Consider the following 19,614-nt stretch of genomic DNA (forward strand, 5'->3'; position numbering starts at 1 on the left):
CCAATTCAGTGATGGTGTTCAATGCGGTACGTGCAAGAAGCATTTTGACTTCGGATGCGCTAATATTACAGAAGCTGGATATAGAAAACTGGGCCCCGAAAGAAGGGCGGCATGGAAGTGTTCTGCTTGCAGAAACCCTTCGCAAGCGGTTGCTTCACAGGCCAGCCCAGTCTCTCCAGTTCAGGGCTTAGTGACGCTAGAAATGATCCACGCTGAATTATGCGGCGTCAAAACGAAACTAAATAGTTTATCTCTGCTGCATCAGGAAGTAATAAATATACGTGAAGAACTGTCATTGCTGCGTGAGTCCGTCACTCAAAACATAGAAAAGGTATCTGAGTGTGACGCTAGGCTTATTGAGATTGAAAGCAAGCTCCCAGTGATTGAGCGTACTCAGTCGTCTGTTGAATGTCTCGAATCAGCGATGCGGAAAATGCAGGGAAAGATCGATGCTTTGGAGCAGAGAGCTAGGCTTAATAATGTCGAGATCAAGGGCGTTCCTGTAAGGAAGAACGAAAACCTTTTTACAATCGTCGAGAACATCTCCCAGAGGCTGGGCGTGTCCTTTTCCAGGGCTGACATCAACCATGTTACGAGGGTACCTACATTTGGATCGGCTGACAAACTCATCATACTAAACTTCCACAATAGGTACACAAAGGAAGATTTTGTCGCCGCTGCTCGTGCACTAAAATTTCTTAATGCCCAGGACATTGGTTTTACTGTTTCTAATCGTATCTTCGTGAATGACCACCTGACTCGTGATTCAAAGCAACTGCTCACAAAAGTGAAAACATGGGCCAAAAACAAGAATTTGAAGTACATTTGGGTTAAGTTCTGTAAGATCCATGTGCGAAGATCTGACTCGTCTCCGGTTATTATAGTACATACAGAGGCAGATTTAAACAAATTGACTTAGCTTGTGTCTTATTATTACTTTTTGTATTCTGTATTAGTTTCTATAGTAACTTTTTGTTGCAAATTCACGTGTCACTGAACGTGGGTTATGTACACTTATTAATTATAATCGTGGTCCAAATGTTTACAACACATGTTGTTATTCACTGGCCGGCGCCTCGCCTTTTGCCGCTATTGTTCTCATATCTCGTTGCTTGTCTGTTTGAGGTTGTCATTACTGACATATATTTGTCTTGCTTTCACGAATGTATTGCATATCTACTACTTATTAACGCTGATCTAGTGTGTCAGGGGTTTATTGGTATCGACTATTTTTATACTACCTACAATTTAATTTAATTTACTATTTTCACTTTTACTATTTAATGTCTAGAAATTACCACAGCGTAATATTAATTTTACTTACTATGTTATTAACGATTTTCTTACAATGGACAATGAACCAGTCCTGAATAGTATTCATATCTACTACCAAAATGTTCGTGGACTTCGGACGAAAGTTCTTGAGTTTAGCCGTAACCTGCTATTGTGTTCTTATGATGTGATTATTTTAACTGAGACTTGGTTGACTGATGGCATCTTAGATAGCGAATTATTTAATGAACATTATACAGTTTGGCGTAGGGATAGGAACAGTGACCTTACGGGTCAATCTCGGGGTGGCGGTGTTTTGATTGCGACTCGTAAAGATTTCAAAGTTAGTTTGCAGCCGTCATTTAACTCATCGGTTGAAGATTTATGGGTTACACTCATCGTTAAGTTGAAACGTGAAACTATTAAACTGCATATATGTGTATTATACTTATGCAAACAGGGTTCTAGGTTTTCTTTCTCTGAACAATTAACTAATTATCTTACGAAACTCACCAACATTGTTTTGGATAATTCACTTGATAAATTCCTACTTGTTGGTGATTTTAATCTGAGCGGCATTACGTGACTGCCGTCTAATCTTGGTTACTTTACACCTTATAATGCTCGTAGTAGTGATGAATTATTGCTTGTGGATGAAATGTATATTCACGACTTTGCTCAGTACAATGGGATAACTAATAAGGATGATAGGATTCTGGATCTAGTATTTTCAAATGAATCATTGGTTGTGAGTAAGTGTGTTGATCCAATGGTCCCGATTGATCCGTATCATGAGGCTCTTGGTATTACGTTCAAATGTATTGAACTTGTAACTCTAAGAACTGCACCGCGCACTAACTATCGATTCAATAAAGGTGATTATTTGTCAATTAATAGAGAGCTTAATAATATTGACTGGTGTGTTGAGTTTCAGTCAAGATCTTTGGAGGGCTGTACTGATTATTTTTATGAGACAGTTAACGACCTTAAAGAGAGATATGTACCATCTCGCGTGACTGGCTCTGATCATTACCCAGTCTGGTATTCAGCTGCTCTTAAAAAAGCTATCAAAGAAAAATATAAATATAAACGTAAATATTCAAACTATGGAAATAAATCTGATCTAAACTCTTTTAGTGTGCTTCGGGACAGGGTTAGAGTACTGGAAACTAATTGTTACAATGATTATATTGACTCTCTTGAAATGTCAATAGGAAATGATCCTAAAAAGTTCTGGTCTTACGTTAAATCAAAGTCTAAGTGTAATTCAATGCCAGGATCTGTCTCGTATAACAATGTGATCTCAAGTTCGGCTGAGGGAGTCTGCAGTGTGTGAAGTCATAGGATGGCCGGGTTGTGTCAGTGCATTTTCTAACTATTTCCAATCTACTTTTCTTGACTGTGATATCTCTGTTAATCTGACACCTAGAGTAGCCGATGAGCATTTTACCGCAACTTCTCACTTAAACAACATCTACTTGGACCAAGCCGAAATACATAAGTTAATTCTTAATCTTGATCTATCTAAATCAGCTGGTCCAGACCAGTTGCCTGCCAGATTTATCGTTGGTTGCTCTGATGGCATAGTTTTGCCAATATACCTTCTTTTTAAGCGTTCTTTACATGAGTGCACTGTTCCAGCAATATGGAAATCGGCCTTTATTACCCCAGTACATAAGAAAGGCTCTAAGTTCGAGGTTACCAATTACAGACCAATTTCCAAACTTTGTATTATTTCAAAAATATTTGAACGTGTTATTTATACTCAAGTATACGCGGCATTGCAAAATGTATTTAATTCAACTCAGCATGGATTTCTAAAAAATAAATCGACTGTTTCTAATTTAGTTATCTTAAATGATTATCTTACTGATGCCATGCATAGTGGTAAACAGGTTGATGTAATTTATACAGATTATAGCAAGGCGTTTGACAAAATTAACCATTCTATTCTGATTTCAAAGCTACAGAACGTAGGAATCTGTGGCGACTTATTACGTTGGTTTATATCATATCTTGAGAAGAGGTCGCAAGCAGTCGTGATCAACAATTATATTTCTGCTTGGGTACCTATTCCCAGTGGCGTGCCTCAGGGTTCGTTACTGGGGCCCTTGCTTTTTATTATTTTCATTAACGACATCAATAAGTGCTTTCAATTCTCACGCCTTCTCTGCTTCGCTGATGACATGAAAATTTTTATGAAGGTTGCTTCCATCAATGATGCCAAGTTAATGCAATTCAAATTCAAAATTCAAATTCAAAATCATTTATTTCAACTTGGATGTCATCAAAAACACACTTGTTGAATGTCAAAATGTAAAAGAAAATGTTAACTCTACCACCGGTTCCAAAAAAAAGCCACAGTCCTGAGAAGAACCGGCGAAACAAACTCAGCGGGCTTTTTTTTTTTTTGTATTTTCTCAACTATTTTCTTTTTTTTTTTTAACAAGAAAACATATTTACAGTATACAAAAAAACAAGTCAAAAAAATACAATTCAAATAAATAATAATAATAATGAAAAATGAAAAGGCCAGGAGCGAACGCCTCATTCCCACGTAGTGCCATCTAGTAAAAAATCCTTAACTTTATAATATGCCTTGTTGCACAAACGTTCCTTGACAGTTTTCTTAAATCTATGAACAGGTAGTAGTTGAACGTTTTGTGGGATCTTGTTGAAAAGCTGTACACCCAGCCCCCTGAAAGAGTTGCTTATTTTCTTAATTCGAGCCGCCGGCAACGCAAGCCTATGTTTGTTCCTAGTGTTCACATTATGCAAATCGCAGACTCTGGGGAATTCTACAATGTTTTTACGCACGTACAATAAATTTTCAAAAATGTATTGGGACGCTAAAGTTAGAATTTTGATTTCCTTAAACTTGTCCCTCAAGGATTTCCTCGGGTGCATATTATAAATAGCACGAATAGCCCTCTTCTGCAGGATGAAAATCGTTTCGACATCGGCAGCATTGCCCCATAGCAAAATGCCATAGGACATAACACTATGAAAATAACTGAAATAAACTAGACGTGCCGTATCTTCATCAGTATACGTTCGTATTTTTTTTACCGCAAACGCTGCAGAACTAAGTCTATTCGCTAACTTGCATATGTGAGGACCCCACTGCAGCCTGGAATCAACTGTTATACCAAGAAAAACTGTCGAATCAACAAGCTCCAGTGTCTCTCCACTTACAATGATATTAGTGTCTACTTGTCTAACATTAGGTGTGGTAAATTTTATACATTTTGTTTTTTTGTTATTTAATAACAGATTATTAACACTAAACCAATGTACCACGCGCGAGATAGCATCATTCACATCGTCATAATCTTCCAATTGTCGTTTAATTTTAAACAATAAGGATGTATCATCAGCGAATAATACAACCTCGTGACGGGTTTCAATAAACTTTGGTAAATCATTGATATACACAAGAAATAAGAAGGGACCCAATATGGAACCCTGAGGAACACCCATATTAAGTAAGACACCGGAAGATCTCTTTCCTTTAACGTCTACCTTTTGGATTCTTCCGGATAAATAAGATTTAATAAGTTCTAATGAAACGCCCCTAATACCATAATGGTGTAATTTCCTCAACAATGTATTATGCTCAACACAATCAAAAGCTTTAGATAAGTCGCAGAATACCCCAAGGGCATTATGCGATTCCTCCCAAGCCTGAAAAATATTTTTAATAAGATCTACACCTGCATCAATAGTCGAACGGCCTCTAGTGAATCCATATTGTTTGTTATGAAGCAGGTTATTGGAATAGAAATGGTTCAAAAGCTGTTCCAAAATAATTTTATCAAAAATTTTACTCAAAGTTGGTAGTACTGAAATGGGTCTAAAGTTAGTGGGGTCAAAAGTACTACCAGATTTAAACAGAGGTATTATTTTACTATATTTCATTAGATCAGGAAACACACCACTATCAATACAGTCATTAAATATTGTAGCAAGGTAAGGTGCGATTATATCAATAATGGATTTTATAACCTTAATTGATATTCCCCATAAATCACCAGTTTTTTTAATATTAATGAGCTTGAAATTATCAATTATGTCCTTTATAGCAATATTTGTGAACTTAAAGTTAACACTGCATTTATCAACATGATCTTGCAGTAATGATTCGGCGACGGTAGGAGATGAAATTAAAGATTTTGTAGTAGAAGCTGGGATATCAGCAAAGTAGCGCTCAAAAGCACTGGCCACTTCTTGATGAGAAGTTATTATTTTATCATTGATTTTCAAAATTGATTCAGCATTGCTGTTTCTGACATTCCCAGTCTCCCTATTAATGATATTCCAAGTCATTTTAATTTTGTCAGGTGCATTTTTTATAAATCTGATCAATCTGATTTAGATCGTCTTTGTCATTATTGTTTACTAAACAAACTTGATCTTAATCCAACTAAATGTCATGTTGTTACTTACACTCGAAAAATCAACCAAATAGCCTACAAGTATAAACTAAATGAACATGAACTAATTAAACTTAATAGTACACGTGACTTAGGTATTGTTCATGACAGCAAACTCACATTCGACGAACACGTTAACTCTATAGTGACTAAAGCCTCTAAAATGCTAGGATTTGTTATGCGTAACTCTCAACATTTTCGTAAAGCTAAAACTATTAAAATACTATAGTGTACTTTTGTTCGCAGTCACTTAGAATACGCTTCACAAGTTTGGAATCCTCGATATAATATCTATATAGAACGAATTGAAAGAATTCAGCGTAAATTTATAAAGTACCTTTGTTTTAAATTAAATATTGCCTATAACTCTAATAATTATGCTAACCTTTGTAAAAAACATCATCTACTTCCTCTTTACTTGCGGCGTGAGGTTTCCGACATTATATATTATTTAAAGATCGTTAAAGGTTTGATGGATTGCCCGGAGCTCTTATCCAAAGTTGACTTCAATGCACAGAGAATATCTTTAAGGCATCGAAATCTAATTTCTTTGCCACTAGCTTCCACTAACTATAGGCAAAACTCATTCTTTTTACGTGTTGGTGGTGACCTCAACAGACTTGGCAGGTTCTTAGATTTAGACCCATTTTATTCCTCTATCACAGGACTAAGACGTCAGCTTAGTGCCCGATTTTTCGTAAGCGATGAGGGGGCAGAGGGTGCGGGGCCATGTGCCGGTGATGTGTAGCACAACAGTTTTTAATTAATTTGTGACATTTATACATAAGTGTACATTTAAATTAGTCTGGTGTTTTCCTCCATTCCTTATGTTGTTTCTTGCTTGCTGATTGTCTTTAATTTTCTTTTGTTTCTATGGTTTTGTTTCTCTAGTGTTTTTAATTTGTTTATATTGGTGAGAACCTTTAATTGGCTTTTTGTTTCTATTATTTGTTATATTATTATACTTTGTTAGTTGGCTGTTGGTTCTCCTTGTATTAAATAAATAAATAAATAAAAATAAATAAACAACAATTACTCTACTTGAAATTATTAATTTTATCACCACAAACTATAGCTCGCTCAAAAATTTCGATCCTGACTTTTTTTCGATGTATTTTTTTTTTTAAGTGATTTTATGACCTGGTAACTAAGACCTTTAAGTAATGTCTTATTTTAATTTATATTCTTATTTTTATGAAAAATGATAATATGGAGTGAAATAAAATGAAAATGATTAATTTGAGACGTTAATCAACTGGGATGAAATTAAATGAAATGAGATGATATGGAATGAAATATAATCTTAGTAAAATGGTGGTCATTTACTAAGATTTTTTCAGTGGACTTTTTGGAGGATCCCGAGAAGTTGCGTCCAGCGGCTTTGTTTCATTTTCCCACATTTGTGCACTTTCACAGATATTAAACAGTTAATAAACCACCGTTATTACACATTTAAACCTGAAGAAACACTAAATAGACAAAATAAAACAAATCACACAACTTCACTCCTCGCGTTCCCGCCAAAAAGTCCTTTTTCGATGTAAAAAGTGACATGCCACAGACTATAAATAATTCGAGAATACATGGTAATCTACGGCCGGCAGGATGCACTGGAATTATTCCTACATTTTTAATGGATTGTATGACCTGGTAACTGAGACCTTTAAGTCATGTCTTATTTTAATTTATATTCATGTTTTTATGAAAAATGATATTATGGAATGAAATGAAAATGAAGATGATTAATTTGAGACATTAATTAACTGGGATGAAATGAGATGAGATGGGATGAGATAGGATGAGATGGAATGAGATGGGATGGGATGGGATGGGATGGGATGGGATGAAATGAGATGAGATGGGATGAGATAGGATGAGATGGAATGAGATGGGATGGGATGGGATGGGATGGTATGGGATGGATGAGATGGGATGGGATGAGATGGATCGGATGGGATGGGATGGGATGGGATGGGATGGGATGGGATGGGATGGGATGGGATGGGATGAGATGGGATGAGATGGGATGAGATGGGATGAGATGGGATGAGATGGGATGAGATGGGATGAGATGGGATGAGATGGGATGAGATGGGATGAGATGGGATGAGATGGGATGAGATGGGATGAGATGGGATGAGATGGGATGAGATGGGATGAGATGGGATGAGATGGGATGAGATGGGATGAGATGGGATGAGATGGGATGAGATGGGATGAGATGAGATGAGATGAGATGGGATGAGATGGGATGAGATGGGATGAGATGGGATGAGATGGGATGAGATGGGATAAGATGGGATGAGATGGGATGAGATGGGATGAGATGGGATGGGATGAGATGAGATGAGATGAGATGAGATGAGATGAGATGAGATGAGATGAGATGAGATGAGATGGGATGGGGTGGGATGAAATATAACCTCAGTAAAATGGTGGTCATTTACTAAGATCTCAGTGGACTTTTTGGAGGATACTGAGAAGTTACGTACAGCAGCTTTGTTCATTTTCCCACATTTGTGCACTTTCACAGATATTAAACAGTTATTAAACCACCATTATTACACATTTAAACCCGAAGGAACACTACATAGACAAAATAAAACAAATCACACAACTTTACACCTCGTGTTCCCGCCAAAAAGTCATTATTCCTACATAAACTGTAGCTTCAAGGGGATAGTTTGCAGTTCTTATTGAATGGTTTATACATTATATAATGTTAATGTTGTTACTGTTAGTATTTTAGTATATGTACTGCCGAAGCAAGTACTGTTGTTACTTTTTTTTTTTTTTTTTTTATTGCCTTTGTAGGCAGACGGGCATACGGCCCACCTGATGGTGAGTGGTTACCGTCGCCCATGGACTTCAGCAATGCCAGGGGCAGAGCCAAGCCGCTGCCTACCGCTTAATACTCTCCATAAGCCTCGTTTGAAGAAGGACATGTCATAGCGCTCGGGAAACACCGTGGAGGGGAGCTCATTCCATAGCCGGATGGTACGTGGCAAAAAAGATCTCTGGAAACGCACTGTGGATGACCGCAGTGACTCCAGGTAGTATGGATGAACTCTACTCCGGTGGCGGGCGGTTTGATGGTAAAAACGAGATGCTGGTATCATCTCGAACAATTCCTCAGAGCACTCCCCATGGAACATACGGTACAAAATACAGAGGGAACCGAAGTCCCTCCGCAGACCCAGAGGCTCCAAACGATCCGAGAGAATGGGATTATCGACAATCCGAACGGCCCTCCTCTGTATGGAGTCAAATGGAAGAAGCTGGTATTTGGGAGCCCCGGCCCAGAGATGGGAGCAGTACTCCACGCGAGGCCGGACTTGTGCTTTATAAAGCAAAAGTCTTTGTCCAGGCGTGAAGTACCGCTTCGCTCTGTTGATGACTCCCAGCATTTTGGACGCCAACTTGGCTTTGCCTTCCAAATGACTCCGAAACTGGACATCGCTCGAAATTTCGACCCCAAGTATCCCGATACTCTCGGAAGGTTGCAGGGATACTCCTTGGAATTGCGGCGCCATGACAAAGGGGTCCTTCTTCGCAGTGAACGCGCAAACTTGTGTCTTTATCGGGTTGAATTGAACCAAGTTCAATTCACCCCATTCGGAGACTCGCCCCAGAGTTCTCCACTTCAGACACAAGTTTTGATCGTCTCTCTTGCACCACGCTCCGAGAGAGACTCTGATGGCCGATATATCGCGCATCCCCCGTGCTATCATCTGCATAGCAATGCATGCCATCAATAGACAGCATGTCATTGATATACAGGATGAAAAGCGTGGGGGAGAGCACCGAACCTTGTGGAACGCCAGCGTTAATGGTCATGGTATCAGAACAGTCACCGTCTACAACGACCGTGATGCTCCGCCCATCCAAAAAGCTAGCGATCCACTTGCAGAGACCCTCGGGGATTCCGGAAGATGGTAACTTCGATAGAAGTGCCCTATGCCAGACCCTGTCGAAGGCCTTCGCGATATCAAGGCTTACAGCAAGAGCCTCGCCCTTGCTCTGCAAGGCTTCAGCCCACCTGTGAGTAAGGTATACAAGAAGATCGCCAGCTGAGCGACCGTGACGGAAACCGTACTGTCGGTCACTGATCAGCTGGCGATCTTCAAGATACTTCAGGAGTTGCGTATTTATAATTCGCTCCATCACCTTGGAAAGCAAGGAAGTTATCGCGATAGGCCTGTAGCTCGATGGGTCCGACCGGTCACCCTTCTTGGGGATAGGGTGGACGTGGGCGGTCTTCCATGAAGACGGAACCCTGTTAGTGCAATAAGAGAGGCGATACAAACGCGTTAGCGCAGGTGTCAGCTCAGGGGCGCACGTTTTCAAAACCACTGCGGGGATGCCGTCTGGCCCACTCGACTTATGGACATCCAGGAGTCGGAGCTCCCGCCTGACTGCACACTGTGTGAAGCAGATATCCGGCAGGGAGCTATCACACCGGGGGATGTTCGGTGGTGTGGCACCCCCGTCATCCACAGTCGAGTTCGAGGCGAAGAGTTTGACCAGAAGGTCAGCCTTCTCTTTCGCGCTGTGGGCCAGATTGTCATCGGACTTGCGCAGTGGTGGGAGACTAGACCTGCAGAAGTTTCCTTCTGCAGCTTTGGCGAGCGACCAAAAAGCACGGCTCCCAGAGGGATAGCTCTTCAATCGCTCGCCAACTCTAGCGACGTGCTCCGACTTCGCCTTGGCAATTACCTTCTTGTAGGACCTGGAAGCGGCGTTATATTTCCGCCTTTCCCCCGAGATGTTAGGATCCCGACGTCTCCTGGCATTATCCCATGCCACGTATGCGGACCGCTTGAGGTGTGCAGCATCCCTGCTGGCATTGTTATACCAGGGTCTGCTGCGACCCCCAACGGGCACTTCAGAGGAGGGAATAAACAATTCCATCCCCTGGAGCACCACGTCTTTAAGACGGTCCGCACAGACGTCAGGATCAGCAGAGGAAAAGCAGAACCGCCCCCATGGGTAGGATGCGTAAAATTCACGCAATCCATCCCAATCTGCTGACATATACCGCCAAACTCTTCGATACCTGGTCGTCGTTCGACGATCAGGACGAGAGAGTGGTACGGCAGCACGAATAAGGCAGTGATCAGACGATCCAAGCGGAGCGTCGACCACCACACTGTATCCGGCCGGATCTGTGGTCAGCAGAAGGTCCAACAAAGAAGGCTCGTGCCCCTCGATATCTGGGACACGGGTGGGCTGTGTCACCAGCTGGGAGAAGCCGTAGGCCAAGGCGAAATCGTAGGCAGTCCGACCCGGGAGGTCAGTGGTTCTGGACCACAACCACTCTTGGTGGTGAGCGTTAAAGTCTCCAAGAACCACCACCTCCGCAGATGGGTACTGCTCAAGCACGCGGTTAGTCCCCTCTTGCACATGCTCAAACAGAGCTGAACCTGCATCACTGCTGTGGGACCTGTACAGGCACGCGTAGATTCGGCTACGGCCCCCGTGATCTACGCGCAGCCATAAGAGGGACAGGTCCCGTTGTTCGAGGCCCCGAAGACGGCGACAACAGACATCAGCCCGGACAAATACGCACACCCCGGCTTTACGCAGGAAGTTGTGCTCCAATACGTAGCCGGGGTATTCAAGGTATGAGGTATCATCCGGAGCAGATATCTGCGTCTCCGTTAAAAAAAGCAGGGCAGGCTGCGCCGTCTCAAGGTGGTGGTGTACGGCGTCAAGGTTGCTATGTAGGCCCCTGACATTGCTGAAATCCACATTAAATGTGGAATGGGGGACCGCCTGTGAAACCCTTTTCTTTTTTTTTTCGTCTTCATGATTGTTAATTTTTGGAGAGTAGGATTAGGAGAGGTAGGATGTTGGAGGTGAGATCGAGGCAATACCTGAATGAAGCGCGGAACATAGTACGTGCTCGACCACGGGTTGCGTGAGAGACTGACGCAGGGCATGGAAGGGCCCCCAGTCCACTCTGCGTGCGATCGCCGGGATCCACTCCGGTCTCCGACTCCGGCACGACGACCGCACGACAGGATTTTACACCGGTTGGCGGGACAGCTTCCCGGGGCGGAGTTTAGTAGAGACACCCGGGTTCAGGTCCCCTACTGACCCGCGGGCGGCAGCGGGTACCGTTTCACTGGGTCTCCCTATACCCCCGTCAAACAATCACACCCCGTGAGTTCGCACGCACGTCTGCTCCGCAAGTTCCAGGCGTCACCAAGACTCAACCTCAACAAGGAAGGGGAAAGGGAAGGGATAGAACTGGCTCTCCAACCCACACGCCGGAACACAGCTAGGCTATTTGGCGGCGGACTCTAGTTGGAGGGTGGTCGCCAGCCAGTCGGACTAGGTCCTACCACTGGTTATGTTTTCGGCTCCCGTTTAGCACCACCCAGGGGTCACTTGTAGGGAATCGCGGGTTAAACCTACGGAAGCGGGAAGCACCAACCCCCAAACTTACTGTTGGAGGGACAATTTTGTTTTGTAATGTAATACCGAAATACTTCACGAGATGGCGTTACAAAAAATCCCTTCCTAAAACTATAAAACCGTTGTGATTGTCTACGAATAAATAATATTTATTCGTATAATAAATAATATAATAAATAATATTTTTTCGTAGGTGATTGTTTAAGATGTTATGAATATTTCAGTTTTGATTTCATCAAAATAACTTGATCTTTACTACTGAATTCCGAAGAAAATTCTAATTAAGGCTGAGTTAAGTTCAGCTTTTATTTAAGCCTCTTACTGTAGTTTTTAAATTACATTTATGTGGATTGATGTTTCAAAGCTTTCAGATTTCAATTTTAAAATCTCAAATAATTAAGAACAGCGTCATCTACCGTTCACATTTGAAACAGAATTTAATTCGGTTTAAAGTAAAAGTTGATGTTGATTACTATTACACTAATTAATTGAGCATTTCATTAGATTTTAAGCTGAGTGACTATTTATAATTTATTTTTATTCTATTGTCTATTTTTGTTAAGTAATAAATGAGCAAAAAATAATACTTAACAAAAAGATATGAAATCCGAACAAAAACAGTTTCACTGTAAAAAATTGGGCCAAGTCCACGTTCATAAAACTTATCTCAATAACATTTGCACTTTACAAAAAAAATAAGACTCATTTCAATAACTTTCATTCTACAAAAAGATGTGAAATACAAAAAAATACCAAGAAACCGTCATAATGTTGAAAAAATAAAAATAAAAATTGTTGAAAATTTAAAAAAAAAAAAAAAAAATTTTTTATCGTACTTGGCGCGCGTCATTGTGTGCCCCAAATTTTTTCGGAAGAATTTCAACCCGAGAAAAAAACAATTTTGCTTTAATATACAGTGAAAGCTGTAAAAAGTTACCCAGGTTGTCTTTTTCGCTCATGTTAGCGTTTTATGAGAAACTGAGACAGAACTACGGTAATTTTCAACAGCTTTCACTATATATGGGCTATTACTCGTATATGCCAAATCGACCACTTTTGCGTTCGACCCCTTTAGATTCAGCTGAAACTTTATTATTCTTTTCTACCCTTTGAAAAACATTTTTGAGAATTTTTTCAAATTTTTTGAACCCAACGTATGCATACGTATCGACTCGTCAGTATGTAGTTTGTATTTGTATAAGCGAACACGAGAGAGTGTTTAGTTCAAATCATAAATGATGAGCGGGAAATTAAAAAAAATCAAATAACATACGTATGAGATGTTGATTTTACCTAACTTTTGTAAAACTTATTATGAAATAATAATTCATTAATTACATTTATGCATTTCATAGGTACTTATAAATTTCTAAGCGTTGAAAGGATGTTCATTTATCCTGAAAAAATTTGGGGTACTTTTTTTTTTTTTTTATGATTGAAGGATTACTGGTGGCCCGGAGGCCTTTCCAGTTTCACCAGGACAGGTGGGCGAGCAAAGGCTCAGCCAGGAGGGGTGGGATTTGCTAACAGCTACCCGAGCGCCTCCGAAGGAGACCTAACAACTCAAGAGTAGCTGCTTCGCGAATGAATCTACTACCGGATCGGAATCGCGACCCGCTGAGAAGATCCGGCGAGAAACTCAGCGAGCTGATTCATGGGTTAGGTTGCACGGCGAACTCTTTGTAGAGTTCGACGAGTACGGTTACCGAGGTCCCTAAGCCTGCTCCTAGAGCTGAAGGCGTCTAGTGCAAACGTTATTGGATCTGAGGGATCCGTAAGGACGTGTCTAGGGCGTCGACGGTGACTGGCTCCTGCATGATCAGGATTCGGGGAGTAGTCAGCGGCGGCAACGATAAGGCGATTATCATGTCGCATAGCCTTATCGAAGTACCGTTCCGACGCTGACTTCATGTATTTCTGGATAGATTCGAGGCCCAGGTCGTCGTGTAGGTCAACGCTCCTCACGAACCACGGAACTCCGACGGCTAACCTGCAAAAGCGGGATTGTAGAGATTGAAGGGTGTCTATGCGTGTGCGGGCCGCGTGAGCGAACACCACACTCGCGTAAGTCATGACGGGCCTTATGCAAGTTTTGTAAAGTGTCACCTTGTTCCGAAGGGACATTTTACTCCGCTTACAGATCATGGGGTAGAGTCTACCGAGAATAAACGCGGCACGGTCACGGACTGATTTTATATGCGGGCGGAATGTCATCGATGCATCCAGGGTAACGCCCAGGTACTTGACCTTCCTGGCCCAGGGTATGGATTGACTAAAGAGAGTAATCGGGGGTGTGAGATTCCTCCTCCTAATACGGGAGGAAATCCGTGTGGAGCTTCCCCTCTGAAATAGCACCGCAGTACTTTTCGCTGGGTTGATGTCTATGCGCCATTTTCGGAACCACTGTCCTAGGGCTAGGGCTGCGCTCTGAAGCTTCTTCGCGATTAGGGACTTGTTTCTACTGGAATAGTAAACAGTCGTGTCGTCGGCGAATAAAGCTAAATGGGTCGGCGGCGACCGGGGAATATCGTTAACGAATAAGCTAAATAGGAGGGGTGAGAGGACAGAGCCTTGCGGGACTCCAGCTGTGAGAGGTCGTGGGGAGGAGCGGGTTCCTTCGACTCGATATCGAAAAGAGCGGTTCGACAAGAAGTCCCGTATGATGAGCACGAGACTATCCGGCACGCCCATGTTGAATAGTTTGAAAATCAAACCGTTGTGCCAGACTTTGTCGAACGCTTTTGCGACGTCCAAGAAGAGAGCTCCCGTGTATAACGGTTTTGGTCGATTAAGCCCCACAAGAATGTGCTCCGTGAGGCGGTGCACCTGTTGAACGCATGAGTGATTTGTACGGAATCCGAATTGTTCATCGATGAGAATGCCCTTGGATGAGACGAAGTCTCTGAGGCGTTTGTAGAGCAGACGCTCATACAGTTTGCCTAAAGACATGAGGAGGCTAAACGGGCGGTAGCTCATCGGATGATTTTTTGGTTTACCGGGTTTATGTATGCCGATAACGTCCGCTTCTTTCCACACCGCGGGAAAGATACAGTTCGCCATAGCGGCATTGAAAATAGATGCCAACATCACGATGAGTTGGACGGGTAGAAGTTTAATAACGCGGTTGGATATACCGTCGGAACCGGGAGCCTTGCGAGGACGTAGGTCTTTGATCAAGTCTTTAACTTCCATCGGGGTGACGGGTGGTAACGCGTCCGAGGGTGGCAAGGAGACTCTGCGTTCTACCTCACTGTCTACAAATTCTACATGAACAGGGTCCACGGATTGAGTGCTGGGCGTGCACTGGGTTTGCAATGTATCGGCCAGCAGCTCTGCTTTTTCATCATCATCGAACGCCGCGAGTCGGCCTGAGGGGCCTACGAGGGGGGGCATAGTTACTACCGTATCCGATTTGAGAGTACGAGCTAAGCGGTAGTAAGACCTTTGAGAGGGCGCGAGTCTTTTTAAGAAATCAGACCATCTGGCATCTCGGACTTCGGCGATGCGAGACTTTACGTCGCGTTGTAGGGCACGCATTTGAATTCGATTTTCCGCGGTAGGATACCTGTCGTAGGCGCGTATCGAGGCGTTCTTAGCTCTAAGGAGTTCCCTAATATCGTCGGACAATTTGAAGCGGTGAAGGAAGTCCTCCGCTACAACTTGTTTCGATGACCTATCTAATGTCGAGGTGATGTGTGACGTTAAGATGTCTATGGCTTCAGCGGTATCCTGAGGAGACGGGGTAGAGTCCGGGCTAAACGGGAGCGACGGTGGATCAGATTCAGCCAGGCTGATGCCCAGCGTGTGCCAATCCACCACAGTCATCGTGACGGGAACGGAATCGGGAGCGCGACCGAGCTTCATAACGACGGGACGGTGGTCTGAATCTAACTCTGAAACTACTTCGATCGAGTGTAAGCGCAGAGTTACGTTTTTTAATAACGCTATGTCGAGTATATCCGGGCGATGCGCGATATTTAGCGGGTAGTGAGTCGGGGTTAGCGGAGCGACGATATCGAAGGCGAGATCATCGACTAACGCGTCAAGCCGCCTGCCATTCGGGGTTGTAGTGTGTGAGTTCCACCTGATGTGTTTACAATTTAGGTCGCCCGCCAGAATGACAGAGCTCCCCATGCCGAGCAGCGCCTCGATATCACTGCTTAGAACGATCTTATCCGGTGGAAGATAAACGGACGCGATAACGATCGGCGCGTGTCCCGTCAGTGAGATTCGGCACACTGATGCTTCGATATTAGCGAGCGCGGGAGGATCGAGCGGAACGCAATGCAGGGCTCTTCTATAGTAAATGACGGTACCACCACCACGAGCAGAGAGCCTGTCGTTCCTGACCATGTTATAGTTCGCGATTTTAGGGTCTTAAGTAGCGCGCGGGCTTAAGTAGGGTCTCCTGCACTAAAAATATATCAATTTGATGGTCACGCAAAAAGTCAGAAACCTGATCACGTTGATTCGCGAGACCGTAAGCGTTAAAAAATCCTATCGTTACGGATAGGGGCTTTACTCTACTTATATACGCCATTGATTACCGGCGGAGTGAGGGGAGGACGTACGTATTTAATGACGCGTATACGTCATTGAGAACTGTTCTAGTCGACAATTCGTATAATACTGTTATAATTTAGTGTGTGCAGTTACAAATATAAGGTTAGGCGAGCTGCACACTACAGGCGTATTCTTGCACAACGGCGATAAAGTGTTGTGCAGTGGAGGCAGCGCGAATGGCGTCGCCCAAAGCGTTAACGCGCTCAAAGTTGATCGACTGAAAGAAGTCGATCGCTAAAGCGAGATTGTCGGACGCGGTCGGAGGGCAAGTCGCGGGAGAGGGACGAGTCGCGGGGGCGGGACGAATCGCGGAGGAGGGAGTTGTAGCCGTGTTCGTGTACGGCAGCGGTTTCGCCCAGGCCGAGACACTGGGCACCGGCGCCGGAACGAACGCTGGCTTAGCCTGCGACACAGAGGGTGCCGAGGCTTTGATGTCTGGGCCGGAAGCTCGGAGGCGGTTTTGGCGGGCGACGCGTCGATTTATTTTAGGGGCTCGGGGGCATCCGCGGTAATTTGCGGGGTGACCCTGTGTTGGACACAGGACGCAGCTAGGCGGGTCCGTCGCGGATTTTTGATCGCGAGTGCATAGGGCCGTGGCGTGATCGCCTAAGCACTTGACGCATCGGGGGCGCGCGTGACAGTTACGGGAAGAATGCCCGTATAATTGGCAGTTATGGCACTGGCTAGGTGTGCCTTTCTTGTGTGGGGTTTCGACTGCGATTCCGGAAAGGCTACAGACCGTTCGGATGTTGAATATTTGCTTACCCTCGGGGGTAGGCTGGAGGGCGACGAGAACCATATTATATGGCTCCCTTCCGCGACCTGTATGCATGCGGTGTACGGAGTTAACCGGTAGGCCTTGTTCGAGAAGGTCGGCCTTAACGAGCTCGGCATCCAACTCTTTAGGGATGCCACGTATAACGGCACGGAGTTCGCGCTCCTCCTGGAGCGTATACGTGTGGAAACTTATACGCTCCTTACGGAGGTAAGAAGAGAGGGCCCTATGGTCGTCGGGTGTTCGAACCTTAATTTGAATGCCGTTCGCGAGGTTACGGGCATTCGTGAAATTGATATTTTTGGCCTTAAGGGCCAGGGAAACTCGTTCCCAAGCTGCCTTCTCTTGAAGGATTACCGGGGGAGGGGTCTGGGTTTTATTTTGTGCCACCGGACGCGGCGACGGAGTGGCACGGGCTGGAGGCGCAACGGGAGTCTGAGGGCGGGGGCGCGACGCGTTCGCGGCTTTGCTAATTTTAGCGGCCGCGGGAGCTCGAGACTCCGCGGCACGCTTCTTACCCTTTTGCACCAGGGTGAATCCATCCGTCGATGAGGCGGGGGCGAGGTCGACCTCCATCTCCGAGTCAGAGTCGGAGGACGAGGAGGCGGGCGCAGGTGACCTACGAGTAGGTGTTTTGGAGGGTGCGACGGAGGCCGCGGATGATCGCGCTGCTGGAACGGTGACCACGGCGGACGACGCAGCAGTTTTACTCGCCAGTATAGGCGACGCGGGAACGGCGAGCTCGGCGGAGTCCACGAGAGGGCTCGCGGTGTGATCGGCCTTGAAGGCCTGAAACTCGGAAGTGAGCTTTGGGTAGCGAAGCCGGAGAAATTCCGCAAATACAGCGTCCATGATGGCTACGTGCCCAGGTGGGGCTACCCTGGGTCTTAGAAAACACTCGCCTTGCGGCGAGGCCCCAACTTCTCGGACCTGAGCGGTTCTATTGAACACAGGTGGCGATGCGGCACGATTACTACAGGACAAAGAAAAAAACACAACAAAACGGAAATAACAAAAAGAAACAAAACAATTAAACACTTCCAGGAAGACAGTTTGTCGGCAGATGTACCACGAACACAGAAATAACAAAAGGAAACAAAACAATTAAAAACTTCCAGAAAAAACACTTGGTCGGCAGATGTACCACGAAATAGCCGGAAGGGAACCGACGGCGCAGTGCCACCACTGCGCGGACCGCGACGAGTATGACACAGCGGAACACACACTGGCGCGTTGCTCTGGATTCGACGAGCAACGCGCCGCCCTCGTCGCGGTCATAGGTGAGGACCTCTCGCTGCCGCGCGTCGTGGCTACGATGCTCGGCAGCGACGCGTCCTGGAAGGCGATGCTCGACTTCTGCGAGTCCACCATCTCGCAGAAGGAGGCGGCGGAGCGAGAGAGGGAGAGCTCTTCCCTTTCCGCACCGATCCGTCGCCGTCGAGCCGGGGGCCGGAGGCGGGAATACGCCCGTACGTCCCGGCCCCTGTAGGTGGCGGCCTCCCCCCGGTGAAGGTCAAGGGGCGACCTGAGGGGGTGAGGCCGCGCGGCGCGCTACCAGCACTCTAGCGCGCTGCCGTGGAGTGAATAGAGCGACCGGTCGACGGTGTATCGCGTCCCGACCCGGCAGGCTGGTTCTGGTCCAGCGGGGTATTCCGGGACACCAGCGGCACCGTCTGGGCGGCCCGTCGGGCTGCCGTACCGAGACGGCCGACGTTTCAGAGCCTTCGATTCGCCTCGAAGGCTCCGTCGGCTGGGCGTCCTTGGGGTGAGCCGCGCCGTCTGGTTGTAGTGTTGACCGTGGTAGCCCCCCTACCTCATCCGGGTTCTGACCTCGGAGGGGATCGGACGTCGGGTGTAAGAGTGCAGAGGAGTCGTTTAGTGGGTGGGTCCTAAATTCCTTGGGCCCGCGGTCTGCTCACAACACCATGCAGATCGTTGAGTCTCACATACCCCGCGCGCCCCTTTTGCGCGGGGACCTCGTAGGAGGTTCGGCCCTCTACCCGAAAAAAAAAAAAAAAAAAACAGATGTACCACGAACACGGCCGGCCTCCGAACCGTCGAGGCGGTCCGCCCGGTTCTCGCGGACTGGGTGGGCCGCGACCGCGGATGCCTCACCTTCCGGCTAACGCAGATGCTTACCGGCCATGGTTG

This window comes from Bombyx mori, chromosome W, assembly GCF_030269925.1.
Source record: "Bombyx mori chromosome W, ASM3026992v2".
In the NCBI taxonomy this organism is placed as follows: domain Eukaryota; kingdom Metazoa; phylum Arthropoda; class Insecta; order Lepidoptera; family Bombycidae; genus Bombyx; species Bombyx mori.